This window comes from Lemur catta, chromosome 1 (assembly GCF_020740605.2).
Source record: "Lemur catta isolate mLemCat1 chromosome 1, mLemCat1.pri, whole genome shotgun sequence".
In the NCBI taxonomy this organism is placed as follows: domain Eukaryota; kingdom Metazoa; phylum Chordata; class Mammalia; order Primates; family Lemuridae; genus Lemur; species Lemur catta.
Genome location: NC_059128.1, coordinates 178,429,473 through 178,456,010, shown reverse-complemented (window position 1 = coordinate 178,456,010; position 26,538 = coordinate 178,429,473).

The window sequence follows — 26,538 nt, the reverse complement described above, 5'->3', positions numbered from 1 at the left end:
ACTAGGAAGAAAAATGTAATATACCTAACTTACATTTTTGCACAACCTATTCAGCATTACCACCATGTACCTCCATGAAACCTCCAGGTTTCATTTCACATGGCCTAACCATGGCCACCACAATATATAACATAAATGAGCAAAGAGACTGTATTGAACAAAGTGGGTAACAAGTAACTGACACCAGACTTAGCATAGACAAGAAAACTAAGATTGCAAAGACTGTAATATATTGGAGAAAGAAACTGCTATTCAGTTCTAGGTGACTATATTTTTGCAGAAAGAAGTATTTCTTTACTTCTTGTTTCTAAAAACAAGTCAGATATCCAGATTCTTATGTGACATTTCTGGATTTTGAAATGTTGGCAACTATCAAGATTTTTTAAAACGTCATGTTGGCCAAGAAGAAAACACGTCTGTTGATAGAATCAGGCCTGCATACAGCTGATTTGTGAAGATATCTCCACATACCCTAACACGCATACACACACACACACACACACACACACAAACACACCCTACACAAATGAGTTTTGGATTTTAATAAGTCCCACAGGACAAAATCCAATATAATAAAGAATAAGAAATTTAGCCTCATACACAAATTTTCCTCAAAATCACAGAATGTTAGAATAGGAAAGAATATAGGAATTCAATTATCATAACTCCATTATTTTATAAATGAGACAACTTATGTTTATTTTAACAAATTGTTAAAAACTTAAAGATAGTAAATATTTTATGTATGTAATTATTTTTGGATTTTTCTTTGAAAGGTGCTTAGATTCGTTAAATTCTAAGATTCATATCTAGGTATCATATCTCTACAAGCATTCTAGCTAATTCTTATTTTAGTTCAAATCATAATTTATCAAAAAGCTTTATTTACATTCCTTTCATAAAACTAAGCAGATTTATTTCAATGTGCCATCAAGAAGGCTTTTTATAACTAAAGCACATAATAATAGTGTGATTATTATGGAATAAATAATGCCAGCATTAGCCTCTATGAATTATTGGCAAGGTACCCACCTTTGACCACTCACTTCACTTTACATGTGAAACTGGTAAAATGCTATATTTATTTCAGGGTGCATTTGTCCAGGTGATTTTCAAACTTGGTTCTTGTGCCCAGATTTTTTTAGCTCGTTTGACTTCCTACATTGAAATTTATGGTGCATTTCCCAATGCTCCCTGCTGTGTCCCTCATCAGGTCCTGGCTACCAGGCCACTAGGAAAGAAGTGAATGCTGGAAAACCCTGTGGCTGTTCTTAACTAAAGAACTGCAAACATGACCAAAGTTCTCTGCAAATGCTCCTAGATTGTCAGAAGAAAAATAGCAACAAGCTGCAGCCATTCAATGAAGCAATATTTTCCTTATTACTTGCAAAGTCTTTTATTTAGCCTCAACAGTATCATATTTGAAATGATTTTATGACTGGGGGCAATACTTGGCTAGCCATCTGTTCTCTCAGATTAGCTGTCAGATGAGCAGAGTGTTTTTGGACAATGTTTTCAAATTGCTTTAAAATACCAACAAATTCAATATTTGTTCATGGCAGTAGGGAATATTTTCATATTTTTTTCCAAAAAAGGCTGGATTTTCCAATAATTTTACATTGTCTATTTAGTCACTGGTGCAAATAAGTGGATTCTAGCTAACATTTTAAAAAAGAAAAGAAAAGGAATAAAAGTGGTCAAAATGTCGAGATGGGTTTGGTATACCAGAGCTGTCTCTACGCTTGCAATTATAAAAGCAAATCTTTAATTTGGAGATTTCTGCCTATCCACCATTACAAGCCCCTTCGGGGCAATGATCTATCAAGTTCTGACTGTCTCAAACTGTTTGTGCCAGGGTCCACATCGATCACACTCACACTTGCTGCACTTTTAGCCAGAGAGCCAAGAAACAATAATTTTCAATTAAGAAACTGGAAGACTTGGAGTTTGATTTATGGTGCATGACTAATTATCAAATAGCTGGCCTAATGAAAATTAAGGTGCTGGTTACTACAAAGATTTAACTTCATTTTCTTGAAGAGATACTGATATGATCCAGAATGTAATTTATTGAAGTAGTATGATGCATTTTAAAAGTCATAGACATGTAAATGAGATAATTATCATTTTTAAATGACAGGGCTAATTATTGATATTATGATGAATTTTATATTCAGAGTACATATACACCTGAAATAAAAGATTATCTTGGCTTGTAGTAATGATTTTTTGCTTCCTTCTTATGCTCCAGGAAGATCTAAAACTGTTGCACATATTGTAAGGATTAAAAAATCATGTTAAAAAAAGAAAATTAAAATTGAAAATTACTTGATGTAAATTATTCAGAATGAGTAAATAAATAAAAACTTTAAAACCATGTAAAATATTATCAAGTGAATGTAACATGCCATATGTATGTTTTATATTATTTATAATTTTTCTTGGATTGCAAAATAGAATTTTGAAATGCAGATACCTAAAATCATAAAAATGCAAGTTTACCTTTGTTCCATAAATGAAATAATTTAATGCTATATCATGTGTAATATTCTCTACCCTATTAACATGCACTATATTTATAAATATTCAACTTTCTACCCTAGTTTTTCTCTATTCCACTTCTCACATTCTCCTGTGCAACCAACCTGAACTATCCCTTGTTCCCCAAACATCACATTCATTTCCTGCCAATCTTCCTTCACTCACATAGCTCTAACTATCTATAAACTTCTCAAAAACCGTATCTCCAAATTCTGCCATCTTTCAACTCCAATCTTAAGTGTCATATCCTCTATGGGATGAGCAAAAATTTTATCTTTATCCTTTCACTCCACCCTGGAAGGATGTCTCCTTTCTTTTAAGTCCAATAGCATTATATGGTCATTATTATATCAGGGCCTCTCAATCCTGGCTGCTACAATGGGGACTTGTAGTCTTTTGGTTTTTTTATTTGAGTGCTGAATAATTGGTGTTTTCAATTTGTTACAATTTGTCTCCCTGTATACTTATATGCATTTTTCTAAATGTACATTATACTTCAATAAAACATATTATTAAAATTTTAGTGTTGTGACTCCATCCCAAACCAATTAAATCAGATTCTCAGAGGGATAGAGCTTTGGCCATTGGTATTTTTAAAAAGTTCCCTAGATGATTCTAACATTCAACCAGATGTTCGGAACCACCGATCTATCTGATGTCTTGGGAAGTTCATCTTCCTTTCCAGAGAGACAGTTACCATTAATAAGTATCCAACAAAATGTGAATGGATGACCAAAACTATAGAACCCCTAACCATGTACATTCTTTCAAGGATTTTTATGTTTGACCCTTTTCTAGGTGATGTGCTTCTATTTTATAATCACTGCATGTTTCCGAGTTGGCCAGATGCTCTTACGAATGCTCACTCCTAAAATGTGATCCATTTCTGTGGGGTTGATATTGTAGTGTTTGTAATTTTACAATTCTTATTGTAACCTTATAAAAGTTGCCTTCTCCCTTTCTGATTGTGCACTTCTTGAGACCAGGAGCTGGTTCATCTTTTTTCAATAAATGTTCATAATAGCACTATTCTGATGTTGTTTGGCCAACTCTAAGGCTACTATCCAAAAGGATAGTGAGGAAGAAAGAAAAGAGTAGGGTAAGAAAGAGGATAATTTATGGCTCTCTAGGTTTCACTATGTTGTTTACAATGGCAAAAATATTAGAAACAATTTCCTAATAATTTAAATCATAATATATTAATAACCAAAAATGTTTATTGAAATAGCTTATCTTTAGTGAAATTTATTTTCAGCTGTTCTTTATATTGCTACCAAATTTGTTGATACAGACACTAATTAATAAGTTTACACTGGAATAAAGCATCTCAGTGACAGACCTAAAATCTATTTGCATTCTACCCTATATCTAGAGCTGTCTTTCTAAAGTACAAACTTAATTGAGTTCTTACCCTATTTCATAATCTTTACCACATACCCATCTCCTAAGTTACTGCTACTCAAATTGAGGTTTGGGGGCCAGCAGCATGTGTGGAAGCTTATTAAAAAGACCAAATTTCAAGCCTCACTCCAGAAACAACTGAATCATAATCTGCATTTTAATGAGATCTCCAAGTGAATCATATGCACACTGTAGTCTGAGAAACTCTCATCTGAAGAATAGTAAAAGGCCACACCCTTCATTATCTGTCTCTCATCTCCATCTTCCAGCTTTATCTCCACCTAATTCTTCACACCCAACCTGTGGTCTCATATAGGGTTTCTAAAACAAACAAGTACTTTCCTGTTTTGCAATCCTGTTAGCTCTATTTTGGCTGCCTTCTCACACATTGACCTGATAATTCACCTGGTGACTTTCTTAATTCAGATTATTCTCCTCCACTTTGATGCAAGACCTTCCCTGACTCCTTGTGTAAAGTTAGGGTCTTTTTTTCTTGTTTGCAAGGATCTATTTTTAAAAGTTACCAAGTTGTATTGTAAATAGTGTTTGCATTCCTATTTTTTCTTTTAACTGTGAACTCCTTGAGAGCAGAAATTGCATCTTGTTAATTTCTGCATTCCTCTTATGCTGTCAGTGGGAATGTAAATTAGTACAGCCTTTATGGACAACAGTGTGCAAGTTCCTCAAAAAACGAAAAATAGAGCTACCATATGATCCAGCAATCCCACTGCTGGGTATGTATCCAAAAGAAAGGAAACCGATATATCAAAGAGATATCTACACTCCCATCTTCATTGTAGCACCATTCACAATAGCCAAGAGAAATCCACTTAAGGTGTTCATCAAGACATGGATGCATAAAATGTGGAATATATATATAGTGTAATATTATTCATCCATTAAAAAAAGAATAAAATCCTGTCATTTGCAACAACATGGGTGGAAGTGGAAGACATTATGTTAAGTGAAAAAAGCTAAGCACAGAAAGACAAATCTCACATGTTCTCACTAGTATGTGGAAGCTTAAAAAAAATTGAACCATGGAGATAGTGAGTAGAATGATGGTTATCAGAGTCTAGGAAGGGATGGAGGAAATACAGTGGGAATGGTTAATGGGTGTAAAAATATAGTTTGATAGAATGAGCAATATTTGATAGCACAACAAAGTGACTATAATCAACAATGAGTTAGGGTATACTTTAAAATAACTAAAGAATAGAATTGGAATGTCCTTAACACAAAGAAATGTTAAATGTTTGAGATGCTGAATACTCCAAGTCCCTGATTTGATCATTACACATTGTATGCCTGTGTCAAAACATCAAATGTATCCCACTAATATATACAACTATTATGTACCCATAATATTATAATTAAGAATAAAAAAATTTTTTAAAAGAGAAAGCTCCAAGAAAAACCTTTTCTCTGGCTTGAGGTTTAAAAAGGGGGTTGGAGGGTCACTGCAAGGCAGAGGCTCTGGAAGGAATCCCTAGGTTGCCCCCTGCCTTTTAATGTCTGTGATGGTTAATTTTATGTGTCAATTAGCCTGGGCTAAGTGATGCTCAGATAGCTGATAAGACATTATTTCCGGGTGTATATGTGAGAGTATTTCTGGAATAAATTAGCATTTGAATCATAGACTGAATAAGGAAGATCCCCCTCCCTAATGTGAGCTGACGTCATCCAATTCATTGAGGGCCCATCCATATAGGAACAAAAGGTGAAGAAAGGGCAGATTCTCTCTTCTTGAGCTGGGAGACCCATCTTCTCTTGCCCTTAGGTATCAGAGCTCCCGGTTCTCAGGACTTTGAACCCTAGGAGTTATGCCACCGACTCCCTTAATTCTCTTTGAATTTGGACTGACTTAATCCACCAGCTTTCCTGGCTCTCCAGCTTGCATATAACATATCATGGGACTTGTTGACCTCCATAATAATGTAAGCCAATTATCATAATAAATCTCTCATGTAAAAAAATCCTCCTTTCCTACCTAACAATAGTTTAGACATCAAGAAATGAGTCAATAAATGCTTTATGAGTGCTGGACAAAAGGCCTAGGAGAGACCATTCCTTAATGCAAAATGTTGCAGAATATTTATTTTACACATTTGAAAACACTTTGATTGTGGTTATTTATTTATTCATCAATAATGGAATAAGATTTATATAGAAATATAGAATCAGAAGTGACTTGGAATATAATTTAATTATCCATTCATTCTCTTTCAAAAAAGATTAACTTTGTATATATTTTGTACACAAACTTAACAAGTTATTTCTAAGTATGATGATGAACTAAATAACATAGTTAGTATTATTTTCAAATACATCCCTTACTGAATTGTAGAAGTAAGTTACATAATGCATTTAGCATAGTATTGGTATAAAGTGATTAATAATAGATATATTATCTTTCTCCAGCCTCTCTTCCCCTTAAGCTAAATTTTTCATGCTGCAATTAAATTCCCATTGTTTTTGTTCAATGCTTAAATAAAAATGTAAAAATATAAAATTAATTTCCAAATCTCATTTTAGTTCAAAAGTAACAGAGCACACAAGTGAAAATTTTACTCACTTGTTTTATTTCCCTTGCCAAACCACTGACATAGTACCACTTTCTGTTTGATGCTTTGGCATTTTTATGACTAGACCTGTACCCTAGCCAGTTTATCTACTCTAGACTATCCTTTCACAAATTTTAGATTCCATTGGTGTATCAAAGTTTCTAGGTTTTTAAACTATATATAAACTATATACTTTTATAGTGTATAGATTTAGGTAATTGGCCATTAATCAGCAGATTGAAGATATCAAGAGATAAGTTTTGAAGAATGTTTTATTTTTCTTGATCTACTAAGCCTGATAGAATCAACTATGTATTTCAAAACATGTAGTCTAAATTCAGATGTAATGAAGTTTTAGAAATGCCTTAATCAATTTATTGCTGTTTTATTTTTCTATTTATAAGTACACAAAAGTGATATATGATTACTTTAAAAACTATGTCTAAATAGATTTAAAAGAGCTGTTTACACAAGTATAAAATAAAATATACAAGGAATAAGAAATCATTGAATCATAGTTTAATTATCCTGAACATATAAAATAATGTTTTGGCTGATAATTAATCACATATTAAGTTTAACCAAATACAGTAAAATTTTGAAATGTAAACATAAACATTGTGTTTGACTTTTGAGTCCTATCTCTGAAAAGAAAGCCAATAATCCTTCACTCTTAGTACTTCACTTTTCTACTTCTAGACTGTTATATAAGAAGGAAAGAAAACTCTTTTGTACTGAGTCAGATATTTCTATATTTAATTAATTTATTTGGGATAGCAGCTTAATCTATACAGTGGCTATTGCAATAAATAGCAACTTAAAGCTAACATTTACAATGTTCACTGTACATTAGACACTACATTTATTGTGATCTACTTATCACAGAAACCTTAAGGGAAGGTACTATTATTATCCTCATTTTTAGAGATAAGACAATGGACACTTACAGGCATTAGGTAATTCCCCAAAGTCACATATAAATGGAGGAATTGAGATTTTCCACCCATATTGACTGACTCCAGAACCGTTTTCATCACTGTGCTATTATTGCTATTCCCAGCTAACACACAGCCCCATGAAGCATGTTACACAAGCACAAAGTTTTGATGTGGTACACTCATACATTTGTAACTCTGTACTCTAAATAGCAATAAGAGTACCTTACATCCAGAAAACATACGAATCATCATAATTTTTACCTAATGTAACTATAATATTAGATGTTTAATCCTAAGAAATAGCTCAAAATAAGTGCTCTAATGGAATGTTGTCTGTAATTAATAAAAATTAAAAAATAGTATTCCACAGTAGGAAAGTAGTCGAAGAAAATAAACACAAACTCACTGAAATATTTGGAAGCAAATAAAAGCACAATTATAAAATTATATCAGCCTTTCTAATGTTTATAATACTATGTGAAAAAGGCAGGCTAAAAAGAAAAAGGGAAGGAAAATTTTAACATTTATTAAGCACATACTATACGTCAGACACCAAATATTTTATACAAAATATTCCTTTGTTTAATCATCACCATAACAACGAACGGAGAGGACAATTACCCCTTCCCCTGCTTTTCCAGATAGAGGTTAGGCACAATGAGTTAAAGCTTTTGCTAAAGGTAGCACAGCTAGGAAGAAATGGTGCAGGAACTTTTACTCAGATTCTTCTCTCACATCTCAAAGTATATTCTTCTCTATTATCCCACGCTGCTCCTCAAAATGGAATGCACATTTTGATTACAACTATAGAAAAATGTGATTGTTAATAAGGAAATCTTTGTTTAAAACCTGGAAAATGAAAATAATATGCTGAAATAATAGGATTATGATATTTTTCTCTTTTCCCTCAGTTTTTTAATGGTGATCAATAGTCAAAAATATACCTATATCCATAATTACATTCAGTGATATATTAACACCTGGTTCTCTTTGCTTTTTATGTATGTGTTACTCCTGCATAAGGCAGAGAGAGGGAACAAGAATGTTTTAAAAGCCATTTGTGGCTCAAGCCACACTCCCTGCCCTGACTGGACATCTGCTTGGAGGGAGACCACAGAGAAGTCAAAGAAGCCACATTTAAGGTATATGTTTAAGCAGCTCGCTGAATTGCATTTTTGAGAACTACAGATTCTCATGCAGTCTCTAAGTCTTCTATCTTGAACTGATACTGTGGTGTATAACTAAAATACTAGAATAAATTAAAGTTAGAAGGCTCCTGCATCTTATTTGCTAAATCTAATGGCTGAGTCATGCTTTTGCAGTGCCTTGATTGACCTAAGACTGTAGCAAATCGAGGGTCACCAGGGAAGGGAGCCTCCTTTTAGTACCACAGATTATTGCCAATGCTTGCTACAACTCTGACAGGTGGGTAGTATTTTTCCTATTATAAATAAGGAAACTAAGTTTCACAGGTCACTTGACAAACGTATGAGAGAGAATTCTAACTTTATTCTTTCTGTCTTGAGAGCCCACATTCTATTCATTTCACTGTGTGATTGCAGGGTAGGAAACAAGAAGGAACATTTACAACCCAGGGATCCAGGCTGTAGATTTTAGAAGTGAAGGAAGAGTTCTTCTGACAGGGTCATTTGGGGAAGACAGCATGGAGCGCCGCCGGAGAATGTTCTTGAGGAAAGATATCAGTGTCAGAAAGAGCAAATTGTACAGTTTGACTGAACTAATTGCTGTGCGCAGGGAAGAGGTGCTAAAAAGTTATACTGGAAATATATAAGACCCCAGAAGCTGGAACCAGGGTTAAACTTGGGGCCCTGTGCTTCCCCTACTTAAATTTATATAGGACTTAGCTAATTAATAATCTATGTGCTATGTATACCCCAAATCTTGTATATTTTAGCATATTACTGACCCTACTAACTCATTTTCCATGTGAAGGTCAATCTACTTTTCCATTATATCTTGAAAATTAATTACAGTATAACAATAATTTGTGAACAAAGTTCCCATATTTTAGTCTTCAGTGGCCAGGCAGTTAACCTAAATGTGTGAAATGTATGGAGGCAACTGAAAGAGTGGTATGGATTTCAGAAAACTAGACAATGAATTTTCCATCTAAGGCATTCAAATTCAAACTTTTAATAAACATGGCATTTATCATGTAATAATGGTATATTATGCGTTATTCTAATTGCTTTACACATATTAATTCATTTAATCCTCACAGCAACCCCATGAAGTGGGGAAATAAGAAGCATTCTCATTTTACAGAAGAAAAAACTGAGGCGTGAAGAGGTTAAGTAAATTACTCCAAAGCTAGTCAGTAGTAGAGCCAAAATCTGAACCTAGAACTTCTGGTTCAAGCATGTATTGCCTTAAGCACCGCAGTATATGCCTGGATCTCATAGAGTGCTATTCATGATAAATGATTTCTTCCTTATAACCATAAAAAATTTAGGATCAAATGTTGGTAAAACCTATGTTTCAGCAAATTTTTCCATCAAAAGGTACAATCTGGTCAACAAATATTTATTGTGCACCTACTATATTCAGAGTTCTAGGTACCATCCATGCAACCCTCCTGATCAAACCCGGAAAAACATGCTCACATGCTTACAACCTTTCAAGGCCATCCCATGACTAAATCTACTGACTATCACTCAACACTATTAAGGCAAGAATGAAAAAAAAAAATCACACATCCAACTGAATAAAATTACCTGTCAACAAAACAGAAATTCCATTTAATAGCTATAATTATAACATAGATGATTGGTTGTTCATGGGAAATAGAGTGGTTTTATAGAAATTATTTCTGTTAATACATCTATTCATAAAAATTACCACCCACCCCATCCCTGGTTACCCAGTGAAATTGCTTTAGAGTCTAGAGCAGTGTTTGCCAAAGCCACCTGTTTCATATTCACCTGGAGTTAATTAGTTAAAATGTAGACGTATGTACAACTCTCCTATATCAGAAACTTTTGCAATAGGACTCAAGGGTGTGAATGTTTAACAAGCCGTCAACATTTTGCATACTCCCCTAAGTTCGAAAACCACCAGTGAAACAGTGAGATGAAAGATGGGAAAGGGACTTATCTGACTTCCCAGAAAGTGTTGAGGTCTGTAAAAGAGTAATTTGTACTAACAGATAAATTCATGGTCCCTAAAATTAGACATTTAAGGTTCAAGTGTGCTTCAAATGTAATTTAGTTCACCATATTTTTAAATGCAAAAATGTCATTATACTTTGAGAAATTATAGCAAATAATTTAGGATTATGGGTTTATATTTAAAATTCTAGAGAAATGAATGTATCAGTTTGAATTTCCTTCTTCAGCAACTATCAACAACAAAACCAAAGTGTTTTAGACAAATAAAAGTTTATTTTCCTTTAAAACAGTAAGTCCAAAAACAGGCAGTTGCAAGCAATGATCCAGCTGCTCGACTTTGTCATGGGGTAACTCAAGTTTCCTATCTTTCTGCTTTTCCACTCTTAACATATCAGTTTGTAGCCTCATGGTCACAAAATGACAGTTTTTGCTCTAGCAAAGCAGAAAAGCAGAAAAAAAAGAAGAACACAGGGGCAGGCAGTGCCAGTTGTATAGGTCCCAACTCCCTCCCACCAGATGTCTACTTAGGTTTCATTCATCTCAGCAGTATCATAAGATCATACCACAAGAGACTGAAAAATTAAGAAACAGGATGCCATGATTGGTTTAGACCAGGAATTAGCAAATTACATCCCATAGGCCAAATGCTGCCTGCTCTCTGCTTCTGTAAATCAAATTTTATTTGAACACACCCTCACACATTTTTTAGATCTATGGATGCTTTCATGCTACATCAACAAAGTTGAGTAATCACAAGATAAATCTCCTGGCCCACAAAACCTGATATATATAATATCTTATCCTTTATTAAAAAAAGTTTTCTGACCCCTAGTTTAGACGAATAATGATCCATCACATGAACCTGGGCAAATGGCTGCCCTAGGGGTTCCCCGGGGCAGAAAATATACTGAGTAGACAATCGCAGTGTTTGCTACACTGTGTGCTCTCAGGGAACATTCTTTGCTCATTGCCCATCTGTAAAAAAAGAGGTGCCCCTCATGAAGCTGTATCTACCTCAAATCCTTGTTAGGATCCACTATGAAAATATATGTGAAATATTTAGCACAGTGTCTACCACATAACAAAGGTTCAATAATGTTAGCTATTAGTGCTAGTATTTACATAAAACCTGCTGTTTAGCCTTTCACTTTCCTGAACTGCCGTCTGAACTGCCTTTGCCTTTAGAAACTATTGAAAGTTGCTTTCATTCTAAAAATTATAATTACAGGAATTGTACTTGTCTAACAGTCTTTCTAGTGGTAGATTATGGTAATGTGTACTTGAAAACAAATTCTGGATATGTATGGACATAGCACCTGATTAAATTTTCTAGCACCTACAAATCAACTTAGACATATTTACTGGATATTACCTGCCTTAAAATGCAAAAAATCCTCTTAATTTGTTTCATATATGCAATACAGTGAACGGTACATTACGGAAAATCTTCTTTAAAGAAAATTGGTGTTTTTATAAGTCCTCTTCCTGGCATGCTGCTGTTTACCAATAGCATCCCTATCAGGCCTTGGATAAATATTTCAGCAAGCCACACTTAACCTTTAGAGTTGTCCTGAAAACACTCTTTGCCAAAAGATATTTAGATTTGTGAGATGAAAAAGGCTGCTATATAATTTTTCCATATTTGCATATATTCCTTAGTCCTCATAATCAATGAGCAAACATTATCTTAAATGTTTCTTTCCTTATGAAATAAATGAAAAATATATTACTAATAGAACAGTTTTTTAATACTTTAATATTAAAAAAATGTTCTATTAGTAATATATTTTTCATAATCACAGAAAGTTGAACACTTCTACTGTACGATTTTTTTTCAATGTACAACACTAATTTTCTATATTAAGAAGACATGGAGATCTACTTTTACAACATAATCTGAAACACAGAGGAAAAAAATGTTACATGCTGAGCAATGAAATTGAATTTTTTTGACTTTTGAAAGAAACTTACCATTTTGTTTAAGTCTTCCTTATTTTTAACTTAAAAAAATAGAAATCTACAAAATATTTTGGTAAAGTCTGTGGAACTCTGCAGGGGTATAAGGAAAAGAGTGAAATTACTTCTCTCCGTTAGATGAATAACTCACCAACTGGCTCTATCCTCATTTAGCGCCAATGAAATAATTATGAGGACACTTACATGAAAGTGATTGTTTTAATTCACTACAATCTCTCATGCTTGTTTTAGAATTATGAATTAAAACTCAGAGATATTGAACATAGATGATGAGAAAGAGTTGTCCAGTGATGTTGGGCTTGCAGCTAAGTATTTAGAGATGACTGCTTTTGTGCCACAGGCAAATATTCTCTTACAAGACAGGTGATCCTGAGAAGGCAACTTCATCAGTGAAATATTGCCTTGAGCAGGAATTTTGGCCTTAAAAAAACACCACAATAAGCATCTCCAGATGGCAACACAAACACTGTTATTGGAAAATAATCCACTACTCAGTCAAAAAAAATTACTGGAATATTTGTCCCATCACCAATCAACAGAAACCCTTAGGAATTCAAACCTGTAGCGTAAAACTTAAAAATGTACGAAGAAATTCTTTGCATTGAGACATTCTGTACCAGTTTATTCTAAGATTACCCAAGAGCCGGCTCCCTTCACAATGTTTCTCTAAGCAGTTTGCATTTCTTTGGTGCTGTGAGTCTGACCATCACTACTAGGTTGGCAGAGACCCCCATTTCATCGTGAATCTTTTAAACTTTTTGTTAAATGCTTATATACGTAAGCACCGTAATAGTTATATATAAAAGAGCTTTTGTAAATATTTATATATTATGCTGTCACCACCATTCTTGAATCTGTTCCCCAGAAGCTTGATGCAGCCTCCCCAGGGCTTCTAGTGTCTTTCTGCTTCCCCAGAACCTCCGTGGTGGTACCCAATCTACATCTTCTCTTCCTGGGAAATTCTTCTGCTCTGGACCCTTATTCCATCTTTTGTTATGTTCTATTCCAGTCAGCACCTGCAAAGTTATCCATTGGACTATATCCAGCTCTATAATTTTAATTCATCAACAGATCATTGATTTGTGCCTCCCACAACAAAGTGATTAGTCTTCATCTGTTATCTCTCCCAGTGGCATTTTACATATGGTCACATTCAAAACCCAAATAATAAGTCTATGGTGGGGAAATGTCAGATACTGATAAAGGTAAGTGGGCAAGATATACCGTACTGGGGGCAAGAGAGCCTTCTTGACATCTCATAAATGATCAGCCGGCGCTGTATAATCTAGCTGTATATAAAACTACACATTTGTTAAGCTTCATTTAAGTATTATTTACCTACCATTAAAGTAACCTACTTTAAGTGTACAATTCAATGATATTTAGTCAACTTACAGAGTTGTGCAACCATCACCACAGTCTAATATTCACAGCAACACTATTCATAATAGGCAAAAAGTAAGAACAAATTAAATGTGAATGGATAAACAAGAAACAAACAAAACCTGGGCTTTTTAATGCAGTCACTGCAAATTTCACTGAAGTTAAATCTGATGGATATAGTTTATTAATTTATCTGTAGATTAGGAGGAAAAATTTTAAGCAGTTTGAAATTCCCCTCATTCAGAGTAAAGTTTGTACTTTAATAAAAAGCTGAGGTTTACTATTTCAATGTCACTGAAATATAGCAGAAGATAATTTTACCATCAACATTTCTACTAGTTCTATTTGCATAATGAATGTATCGTTATATTATGTGAAAGGATCATTCGTTCTTTCAGTGAATATGAGTACTTTTACCCGGAGTAAGAGACTTGGAAAATCGTCTTCCAGAGTCATGTTATACTATTTCTAAAAATACAGGATTCATCTATGTGGCCATCCAATTATTTCTAGGGAGAATACTATTTATGCTTTGTAAACTTAAATGATTCATAGTTGTCAAAGAAAGAGATGATGGAAATAAATGTAGCACTTGGAAATAGTTTTATGTGTCTTATAGGATCAAATTCTAAAAAATTACTGTAATTTCAGTGCTACTAGTCACACTCTTGGAAAGTCCTGTTCACCAAAATCTGGCCAAATTTTGGCTAAGCAGAAAGCTTTTATTGGATGGAAGATGTGGGTCTTTCCATTAGAAAGAAATAAAGATACAAAAACTATAATTATTATGCATTCACTTCTCCCACATATGTGTCAGATGGCTTGTATTAAAGAGGGAAAGGAAACCCCACTGGAAAATACTTCCATCTACATATGAAATGGCCTATGCCCCAGCTTTCTCTGGATCAAAAACCATATGAATCAAAAACTGAGTTTAATGTTGTTTATATTTTTCATTTCTAATTTTAAATCCTCTCAAAACTCTATTTGTATATTAGATGGAATTTTATTGTATTTTATCAAGACTAACCAAAAGCAAGTCTACTCTATCCAGGGAATGACTTTACTCTCAACCCTTTTAAATCATGGCATCTAATTTACCTCTCTAAGAAATCTGTTTGATTAAATATTTTGTAGTGGAGACTCATTCACATCTGCAAAAATGGTTTTGCCCCTAGCTAGTGTCGAGTAGTGGTTTTCATTAGAAATTATGTTATTAAAGCTGTGGTTTAAAGAGAAATTCATCTGTATTTTGATAATATGTCCTGTCTTTTATGAGTATATAAAGAGCAAAAATATTAACATTGTGGATACATGAAGAAATAAAATATAGAGCTCTTCTCAGAATTTAATACCCGATAGTTAATCAATTCTCTTTGTCATTTGTATGAAGAATTTCCAACAAATTTTTAACAATTCACCAATCAATTTTGGAAACTAATCTGGCCAATTTCAGTCCCCAATCTCTCCCAGGTCCATAATTTTATAAAAGTCACAGGTTAAAGAGATCAATAAGACCCCTGGAAATCCCACTATCCCTTCATTATCCATTTGTACAGAAAGTTACAGATAAGCCAAGACTGGAAAGTACAGGCATAGTTCCCCTTAACCCTTTCCCAGGAACTGACTACATATATTTATCTGGTAATCAGTACCTATGCCCTTCCCTTCCTCCCTGAGCAAGATCCCAGGACAGGAAATTTTACTATTTTTAAAAAAATCATTCTTGCTTAAGTTACCTAAGAGCATGGAGAGTGATGTCAAATGTTGACCTAGACTAATTTATCCCCCCAAAGCAAATTACAATAAAACTCTGCCTGCCATTGAAAAAGTAAAAGTCCTTATTATTTGGAATGATTTAAAGGGTATTATAATATTTTGTAAACATCACGTTTTCTTTTTATCAGTCCTTTCTTTGGTGCCTATCAAAATAATATTCACCTCATTTTGGAGGCAAGCAGAGAACACTTTACCTTTAAGACCTTAGAATGGCATCTTGCAAAATGCTACAATATTGTCAAAACACTTTCAAAGTAAATTTCTTTTAAATTAGCCCAATAATTGATAGTAATAAAACACCTTGAAATAAAAAAAATAATACGTCGTAAGGAATGTCTATCGCATACTATTTCTGTCTCTACTTTCCTACTGCATTCTGTTAATACCAATGTTCCCATTTTACTTTTGTTGACATCTGTGTTAGAGAGTGTAAGGAAGTCTCTATGATATATTTATTATCCCCATGTAGTAATGTTTTCACTCAGCTTCGAAGTACACTATGATTCTTCTTTAGAGAATAATGACTCAAAAATTTTTCCTAGTCACTTTTTAAAAACATTTTGGTAAACAACAAACTTTCACATTACAAAGTATAGAAGAATAGAATCACAGAATTTTGACCATGACGTCCTATAACTTATACATATTATGCATACAAAATCAATTGTATTTCAGGAGACGATTGTTTTTAATGTTCTTTGTGATTTTATACCACTTTTCCTTTTCACACTAAAAATCTTTTTCATAAAAAGATATTGTTCTTCCTGTATAGGAAAAATATTTCTGACTCCCTGTCATTCGGGCCATTCCTTAAATTATATTTCTCACTGCAGTGTTAGGTTTTCTAAATGACCTTGTGCCCCAGTGGCAAACATGTCTCTTATGCACTCATTATGCTTAGGAATATTTACTAAGCATTATTTGTGCATACAAAACTGTACTGAATATTGGACAGAATACAAAGATAAACAAAACATTCTCCCATCCACCAAGAAGCCTAACATTTCTTAAGGGAGATAATACGGTGACTACATAAATTACAGAAAAGTTGATTTGTGATAAGTATCATGTGCCTGGGACAAACCAGAGCCACAAGAGTTCAGAAGGTTACTATCATTGTTTTTGAAAAAGAATATCAAGTCATAATTTTTTTGTAAACCCCTATAGGGATCAGATTTATGTTCAGAATTAGCACGCTTGAAGCTCTGACTCGGGTGAGGCAAAGGAAATATATGTAACCTAAACATTTGTACCCCTGTAATATGCTGAAATAAAAAAAAAATTAGCACTATTATTTAACCAATTAGGGAATGGGAATGTAAATGAGAAAACACTCAAGGATTTCTTCCTAGCACTAACTATGAGGGGATTGTCATAAAAACCATTTAAGAAATACAGATGCCTATTCAGTTTTCAGATTTCCAAAACCAGAGGTTTTATAACTTCCATTTATACTCAGTCCTGGCATATAAGCAAATGTGTAACTACGAAGTCTTCACGGTGTCTCAGTTGCTGGAATGTAAAGCCACAGCAGAACCTGCAGACGTGTAAAACAACCAGGCAGCATTCTGAGTCTTCCCTTCTGTGGCTAAACTGCTCTTACTCCCAACTCTTCCCCAGAGATTTCATCCTGTATTTATTTAATTACTGTTTCATCTTTCCTAAACCACTTTTGTAAAGCTCCTTATATCTCTCTTAAAATGCAATGACTGAATATAGTATATTAAAATTCTAATAAGAGCCTCTGTGCCCACTAGAAATATCATAATCAGTATAAAACTACATTACTAACCGTTTTTTAAAACTGCATTTGCATTTCAACTCCTAGGAATATATCCTATAAAAATCCCCATACATGGACAAAAATATTTAGTTATAGCATATTTATACTATTACATTTTTTAAATAAATATTTGAAAACAAGAAAATGATTACATTATTATGTTGCATACATGTTCAAAAGAATGATATAAATCTATGTACTGTCATAGAAAGATGTCCAAGACATAGAAAAATATGCATATTTTACACAGCTATAAGTTTGTGTACTTATTCATAGAAAAGGCCTGTAGGACACTTACCAACCTGTTATCATTGCTTTTCTGTGGGGATGAATATGGGATTGAGAAAGAGGGCAAAGAGTGACTTATTTTTACTGTAATATTTGTGCATTGTTTGACAATTTTGCATCAAGCATATATTCATTGTGTCATATTTTATGATCACATATAAAAGATCTCATTTGGAAGGAGTCTTCTAATACACAAGCATAAGTTGCAGTCTGCTGTAGAGACCATCTATGTTCTCAACAGCTTAAAACAGAATTGGTGAGAAAATATTTAAAATAATTCATAAAAAGCTGGAAAGAATTTCAAAGCAAATTTGTCTTGTCACTCTATAATTTTCTAATTCTCTATTTCTAAGGAAAAATTTTCAGTATTAATTAAATTCAGAAAATATAGAATAGCGATTAAAATGGGGTCAGGTTAATTGGAAAAATCTGGAATCATTTTACAAAGGTAAGTACATGTTGGAAAGTCACTTCTTAAAAAAGTTTACAAATCCTTTGAACATACAAAACTTATTCCTAAGTTGGTCTCTTAAGAATTCCGGGTATAAGGGTTGGAAGAAGGATGTGTACAGAGAAGAGAATAAGAAATAGTACAGAATACGTTATGACTATAATCTGGGAATCTTCAAACTGCTGGACAATCATGTTAGGTCCAATTCTTATTGTATGTTAATTGACTTGAGCTGTCGAGTTAACAAAGGTAGGGAAGAGAAAGCATCTTTTCTAATAGGAAGAAACTCTGCCTATAGAGATGCTGGAAGCATTAGCAAAGTTGCCTTTGGTGATTGTAGTTTAGGAGTGGCAGCAGCCTCAGCCGCAACCCAAGAAGGATAAGCATCAACTGCCTTACCATAGTAAATAGAGGGCAAAATAGACGATAAGGCAGATTTTTTTTTTTTTGCTTTTTAAAAGATATTTATTAAGAAATGTAATTCAATGCAAGCTTTGAGAATTAAAAATCTATACCTAGAATATGTGCATATTTCTAATGAGATCATTGGGAACCAAGTTCTTTGTCCTACCTCAGTGAAAATCCTGGAGAACCACCATGAAAGGCAGTGACATGAGCTGGCACTAGCTTTGAGTAAGTTCAGTGTCCCAGGTGGAGTTCAAAAGAAAAAAAAATAATGATGTCTATGTTTTCTTATTTCCTCATATCTTGTATTTTTTTATCAGCCACTCATTATTTATTATTTAATTAATGGTTTTTGTTTTAATAAAAATTATATTACTAAAAAGAGTAAGCATGATCTTTTTCAGTCCATTTCTACATCTCTCTCATCTGTTTGAAGCAGGACTAAATTACAAAGATATGCACCATAACATGGCACCATCATTAGGCAGGGGTCATTGCCTTAACTTCCAGAGAAGGCATTTAGAGAAACAAACCCATCTTCAAGACCAGCCAGCCTTGAAGATCCATGTGCTCAGTCTTCCACGTGTCTACCACATACATGGCTGCTGTGGAACCACCACCTGCCTGTGGTCTGAGTAATTCCCAGCAGTGAAGTATCAGATCAGGGTCATTTCACTCTTTTGTTTGGTACCTTTGCAACTGGCACATACCTTCTTCACCCCATTCTTTAGCTTTGCTGTTAGCATACAAACACACACACACACACAAACAAACACACACACAGAGGAAGAAGGAGGGGGAAAGAGGTGGGGGGTGGGGTGAGAGAACCCTAGTGACCTAGTGGCTTTGAGGAAGTTAAGATTAGCCCTATAAATATCTGAGAATATTCACACCTGCTTTTCTGGCTAATTCAATAAAATTTGTATCAACATTATGGCACATGGTGAGGGAGAAAAGGCTTATGGAAAGTTATTGCTATCTTATCAGTATTTGAAACAGAAATTGTACATAGAGCTGTTACAGATACTCCAAACTCTCCAGCCAATTCAATCCAATTTTGGTCAACTTCATGGCATGGTGTGGTAGGGAAGAGGAAGCCTGTTCCAAGTTTCTTGCTATTTTATCGCTATTTCAAGTGGAAATTGTATCCAAGATTTATTACAAATGACCAAACCATTTAGTAACATTAAAGTAAGAGGATTTAAATATGAGTTTATTAAGCTAACTTAATTTTTTTAAGACAGGTAGAAGAAAGCAGATTATTGCAACAATAAAGCAGCTTCTAAATAAAGAGGTTAGGTACCAATACCACCGAATAAAGCAAGTTCTATCTTAGAACTGGGGACAAAAAGATAGTTATGATGTGGATTACTCCTCTAGAAGACAAGCTATTTGCTGTAGATCATTGTTGGTGCATAACCTGAAACAATCTTGTAAACTAAAATGCAAAACTACAGTTTGGAATTATGAATCAACATATTTCTTAAGTAATATGCACATAAACACAATTTAAGAAATGTCTTATAGCCACCCAAACATTTTTATTTTTTTCCAATCTTATGAGACATTTTTCATCAAAAATAGCCTTTAGTTTAGGCACTGCCTCCCCAATAAAAGCCTTCTGCAGATCCAACAATTCCAATTTGAATCTCCAGTGAGTAAAATATTATAGTATTTTTTAAATGTTAGAAGAAAGAAGAGCTAATCCAAACACCTCTCATAGTCTCTCCTCAGTGACTTTCAGTTTTAAAACTATGATCTTAAACCATGTAAATCTGGAATTCACAAAGGAAAGTTTTGGGGAGGAAAAGATTTTGAGACTGCTTTCACACTAGTGCAGTGAATCTACTTTCTAGCAAAGCTTCCAGAGAACACAACCTATGTTACAGAAATAACAGTTGCAGAAATACAACTTTGGGAAAATTAACCCTTCCACTGCAGAAAGACTTCAAAGTGCAGTAAGAACTGACACTGTGAAACATAGTATTAGGATGTAGTTATACGGAAAAGCTCCATGACATGTTTTCACCTAATGGAGGACTTAATCCAAACCTCAGAATGAGTAAATTATTAGGTGTTTGATTTTAAAAAAAACTTAGGAAAATATAACTTTTAAACTCATCTGTATCAAAAATGAAATTTTACCATTTGTTTTTCACTCATTTGCACTCAATTAATCAAAAAATGTTGAAGTTTCTTGTCAGTAAAAGAGATGGAAGTCTTTCAAAATAAACATTTAACACTATATTTGCAACCTAGTGGAAGAGGACAAGTGTTTCAATCAGCAAGCATGACCTGCCCTGATACAGTTTTCTTTTTTCTTACTCTTCAAAATAATACAGCCCAATATGTTTTCATATAAATTTAAAAAGATAGCCAACTCATTTTAATCCTCAATATCTAAGTTGGCAAGTGACATTTTACATAACTCATTGTATACACATATATTTAAAAAACAGAAAAACTTCTGTAGGCAATTTGGAACATAAGGAAAAAATAACGTTTAATGAATAAGCATTGGGTATCCACATAACATCAGAGAAAAATATTCTGACTAGTACATAGCATAAAGTAGAAAAATTAATATAACACTTGGAAAACATGCTTTTTGTAAAATATTCTATCCCTTAGATCCCATGTGATGTTGCCGTTGCTATGGTAACTGTATTTTGTTCAGCAGGAAAATACTTAGGTACAGAATGCTTACATTTACTCACCAAATTCTCAGTGAAAAACATTACAAATAGAAGTGATGAATTAAAATTTTCAGTGGATAAGCAGTCTTATCCCTTAATTTTAAAATTACCATCAAATAATTTTATCAAGCATATTTTATACAAATACTGTTCTTCATGAAAATCATCTTATAAACAAAAATGGCTGAGCTAGAAAGAATTTTTAACCTCACAATTTATTAGTTTGCATGGAGGATAATATGCTAAAAACATTAATTATTTTAATCTATTCTTAGCTAAAATTATACAAATATTTTTTAATTTCAGTTTTAAACATCCAAAGGCTGGTTTCTACCCTCCCCTATAATGAGTCTCATAAAACCTGCTCAATAGCACATATGTTGAATGAATACCTCAACACACTACATTTGCCAACAAAGTTCTAAAATCAACTTTGTAAATGTCATGATTCTTAATGCTATTGTGGTATAAATGAAGAGCATTCCTTGAGTCCATTTGGCTAGGATTGCTAGCGTACTTTGTTTCCCCAAGAGAAGAAAGAAGAGTAGTAAACCATTTTTGCAGAATGTCATTCTCTCACAACAGTTTATGAAAGAAACATCTGTGACAAGAATCTCTAATGCTTTTCTCAAAGCCACAGCTGACAGTAAAAGAGCATTGCTAAAAGTGGCAAATCAATCCCATTCCGCCCTTCTCAGAGCATGACACCTAATTTGCTATGTCTCACATGTATTTTCCTCACATGTGCTGAGAGACTGTGACATTGATGTGGTGGCTTTCATCCAAGCCTCAGCTGAATAAACACTAGGGCCATACAGTGGGCAAACTGGCATCCTTAAAAACGTCTTCTGTCCCGGCAAGTTAACTTCACCTCAGGGAAGCATTTTTCTAAGTTTTAGTTTGCAATTTGGGTACGTAAATGGAATCTCTGAATGCTGTTTGGAAAACCTTAAATCACCTGACACACATAGAGCACATTCTGTATTTTTTAAACCAGTTTTCCTGTGTAATGCAATTTTTATATGACTACTTGAAAACATATGCAAACACAACAGATGAAAATGAATAAGAGTGTATAGGATTTTTAATCAAATTACTTCATTGCAGAATATGTACTTTAAAAAAGAAACATAAGAAATAAACAGGTAAGTCTAAAATATATGTTATCTTTAATAACCTATTTATTGACATATAGTACATTATAATACATACCAAAAATATTTACTAATCTCAAGTATACAGATTGATGAGTTTTGTAAACTGAATGTATACACTTGTGGTCAAGTAATAGAACACTATCAGCATACAGATCGCCCTTTAGAAAGGTTATACCTTCCTAAAACATAAAATTGTCATTAAGTTTAACACAAAAATCTTTAACAAATGGGAAATCTTCATTTAAATGATATCAAGCAAATAATTAAAGTTCTAATAAAGATTATGAATAAACCATAGTTAATGTAAGATATCTCTGTAGTTAATGAGGATATCTCTTTTTGTGTATCTTCTGTGGGGCTGCAAGTGATTCTTTTTTAATCTCTCAACAATCAGGGAAATCACCAATTACCAATACCCCCAAATTATGCCAATTTGTTTTACTCCATTGAAGTTTTATAAAAACACAGGGGTAGAAAAAAATGCAGGGGTGCATGTCATCTCTGCCATGAGTTGTTTTGATTACTCGATTTGTCTTCCTTCTAGAGAACTTTAACGTGAATTCCTTTTTTCAATTTTAATTATACTTAACAAGGGAGAATACATATACTATAATTTTCTCTGTCTCTCAGATTTCTCTTTAATATGATAATTTCCAAAGCAAAATAATCCATTTTCAAAAACCTAAATAGGTGCAGGGTAAATGTGTTCAGTCTTGCTCTTGGACCCATAGGGTACACTTAGCTGTTCTGTCTATGACACCAGGTAACCTACACAGGCCCATGACCACCTGAAGCAGTCCAATCTCTATTAGCCCCACCCATATTCCTGAATGTCAGAATATCATTTTAGTAGCCCAGCCAAATACCTTCATGTAATTTTCACGTGCATACACACCTGAAGAGCTCAATATATTCAGAACTAAATATGCTCTATCTTAATTAAATAACTTAAAATTCCAAACTTCAAAGTTATCTTTGGCAATGTTTTCTTTGTCAACACTTACACTCAAATTCAAACAGTGAGGTTTACCACTTCTACCTCTAAAATGTCTTTTAAATCTGTCTCCTATTGTTCTTTCTCACTCCACTGAAGTCCTTATACTTTTCAGAACATGCTATTATATATGTCATTTCATCTTTCTAGAATGACTTTCCCCTCATTTGTCTTGTAAATGCCTTCTTAGCCCCAAAGCCCATCTTGAAATGGCTCCTCCTCCGGATGCCATCACTGACCCCAGCCCACGCTATGAGTAGAATCCTCTTTTGCTTCTGTCGTAAAATATGTCTCCTTACATCATCACGTGATCTTGTATATATGTCCTCTACTGCAATAGGAACACCCAGGCTGGAACAAGCCTTCTTCATCTTGATATTTTCAATACCTAATATTTAACCTGGGCTATAATATATGCTAACCAAACAATGAAACAGTGAAATACGATAAAATATTTTTTGCCTAAAAGGCATGGAATATCCAGAAGATCTCTTTGAGTAAATCACAGTCTGTCTGGGTCTACTTTTCTTATCTCAAATTGAATGGGATGCATGGCTGATACAGCAGAGAAGTCACCGCAAAAGTGAGCCCCAGTCTTTCCAGCAGCACTCGAGAAACACCATGAATGCAGAGTCATCAGAGGCTGAGAGCCTCTGAGCATGGAAGATAAGATAATTAACTAAAGGGGCAACCAAAGCTTAGGACACGTTCATTGCTCAGAGGACCGTGCACAGTGTCTCTCATAAGGCAGAAGGGCCCACTGCACTGTAGGAAGGATGAATTCAAAGCAGTTTTTAAAATGACAATTTTCTTTTAAAAAGGAAAGAAATGAATGGGTTGGATTAAACCTTGTCTCATATTTGATGAATTGCTATTATTAAAAACATAATCTTAAAAAATGTGCATGTTTCACATATTCCATGCTGTTTGTTTTATTGCTGTCCTGGGGTGCTTTCTTTCAATAACTGTACCATAAGTGCCCCTGGACATAAATGTGAATCATGAGGTTCTAATAAAACTTTAGCCTACCATTGCACACGTATACCTTAGAATGCCCTATGTTAAGGTAACATGTCTAAAGGTAAATATTAGACATGATGGTATAATTGTGTTTGAAAGATCTAATACAAAAGGATTTGTTTCCCATACAACAAGAACAAAAAAAATCAGAGATAAAAGGTCAGAGAATTTTTGTAATTAAAATCTAGAGCTCTTCTTCACGTATGATACTTGAAAGTTAGCACAGATCATAGCCTTCTTAACCACAGCCACCATCCCTGATCAATAACAACATCAAGCTTCAAGGGACTTTATATCTAACATTGACTGTAAAGAAATCTTTCCACTCCATCCAAGTCACAGAGTCTTAGAAGACCATGTTCAGTTTGAAGAGTACTTTCTTTCCAAGAGAGGAGACCGCGGCAACAGCAAAGGCATGGAATGCACAGAGAACTTCATCTGGATCACTTTTTGCCCATAAATGGGGCTCTGTTTTCTGATCTTCAGAATCAAGGGTATTATCTTGGTATAATTTTTTTAAAAATACTCTGAGATGCTGAAAGCCTTAAGTATTCATCATCAACATGAACCGAGTCAGAAGGCAACTTCTCAGAGCCACAAACACTTTTCAGAGACAGGTGACTCTTTAGACCTGCTTCACAACAAAATGCAGAAGTTCATATGGGAATAATGTATTTACATTAATTTTAGAAGATCCACAATCCCTTAAGTCCATTCACACACCCCATGTTAAAAGTCCCTAATATAAGTTACTTCAAAATATATTTCAGCAATTACTATATGATTCTATACATCAAATAAACCTTCAATCTCTGTTTAAAGAAGGAAATGTTGCCTAAGAACCTTTTTTAAAAGTTAAAATAAAGTTTACTTATCATCTCTGAGACTCTGTTTTCTTATTTTAAAAAATCTCAAAAGAGGACTAGATTTGATGATTTCTAGTGTCTTTCTAGCTCTCAGATTTGGTGAATCTAAATGCAGAACTCTGGGAGCCTTGCACAAATCAATCAATATAAAGAATTAAGTTAAAAGCTCCTAAACAGAAAAACCAGTTGTTTATACATTCAATAAAAATTTATTGAGCATCTAATATGTACCAGGCTCTACTGTAAATACTGAGAATACAGTAGATAACAGTAGTAAAGAGAATAGCCAAAAATCCCTTATTATATGGAGAAAAGTAGAGAAGAGAAAAGATAAGCAATAAATAATACAACATATAACATATGTCATTTTTTAGATAGTGATAAATGTTAGGGAAAAAATAAAGCAGAGGTGAGGAATATGAAATTCATAAGGGTCAAAAATATAGATAGGGTGGCTGATGACTTTTCAAAAAACACATGAAGGACAGCAGCATATAATTTCAGTAAATGTATATGAAATAACTCAAACCAGACTTCTTATGAGGACAACTTAAAGAGCAGGAATATTTTTTTTAAATGTGCTTAAAAATATCAAGTAAGCAAATGAGGAAAAACGAGGTCAAAATATTAAAGACCTAAAAACCCAGATAGGTAAACCCAGAAAATGAAAGTTCTCTCTTAAAGAAGACTCTATGATCTGAGGCCACAGATTATTTCTATAAATAATTAAAATGAGTATAATGAGATATTACAACTAACTTAATGCCATTTAATTTGAGAATACCAATGAAATGAACTAATTCCTTGAAAAAGTTTGGAAGAAGCTGGTTTATTTAGGATATCAAGTCTGAGAGCAATGATTTTCCCACCAAGAAAACTCAGATCTAGATAATTTCATTGATAAACTATGCCATATGGTCAAGGCAGAAGTAATTCAAACTTCTAAAACTTTTCCAGATAATAGAAAAACACTTACACTCTTCAATTTACTTTATGAGCTCAACCAACTTTGACAGGGACAGAACATGAAAGGAAAAACAACTAAACTCACTCTTATACGTAATAAGAAAAGTTAAAAACACAATACTGGCAAACTGAATCCATAATTATATAAAAATGATAATTCATCATGACCAAATTGGTTTTATATCAGAAATGCACAGCTGA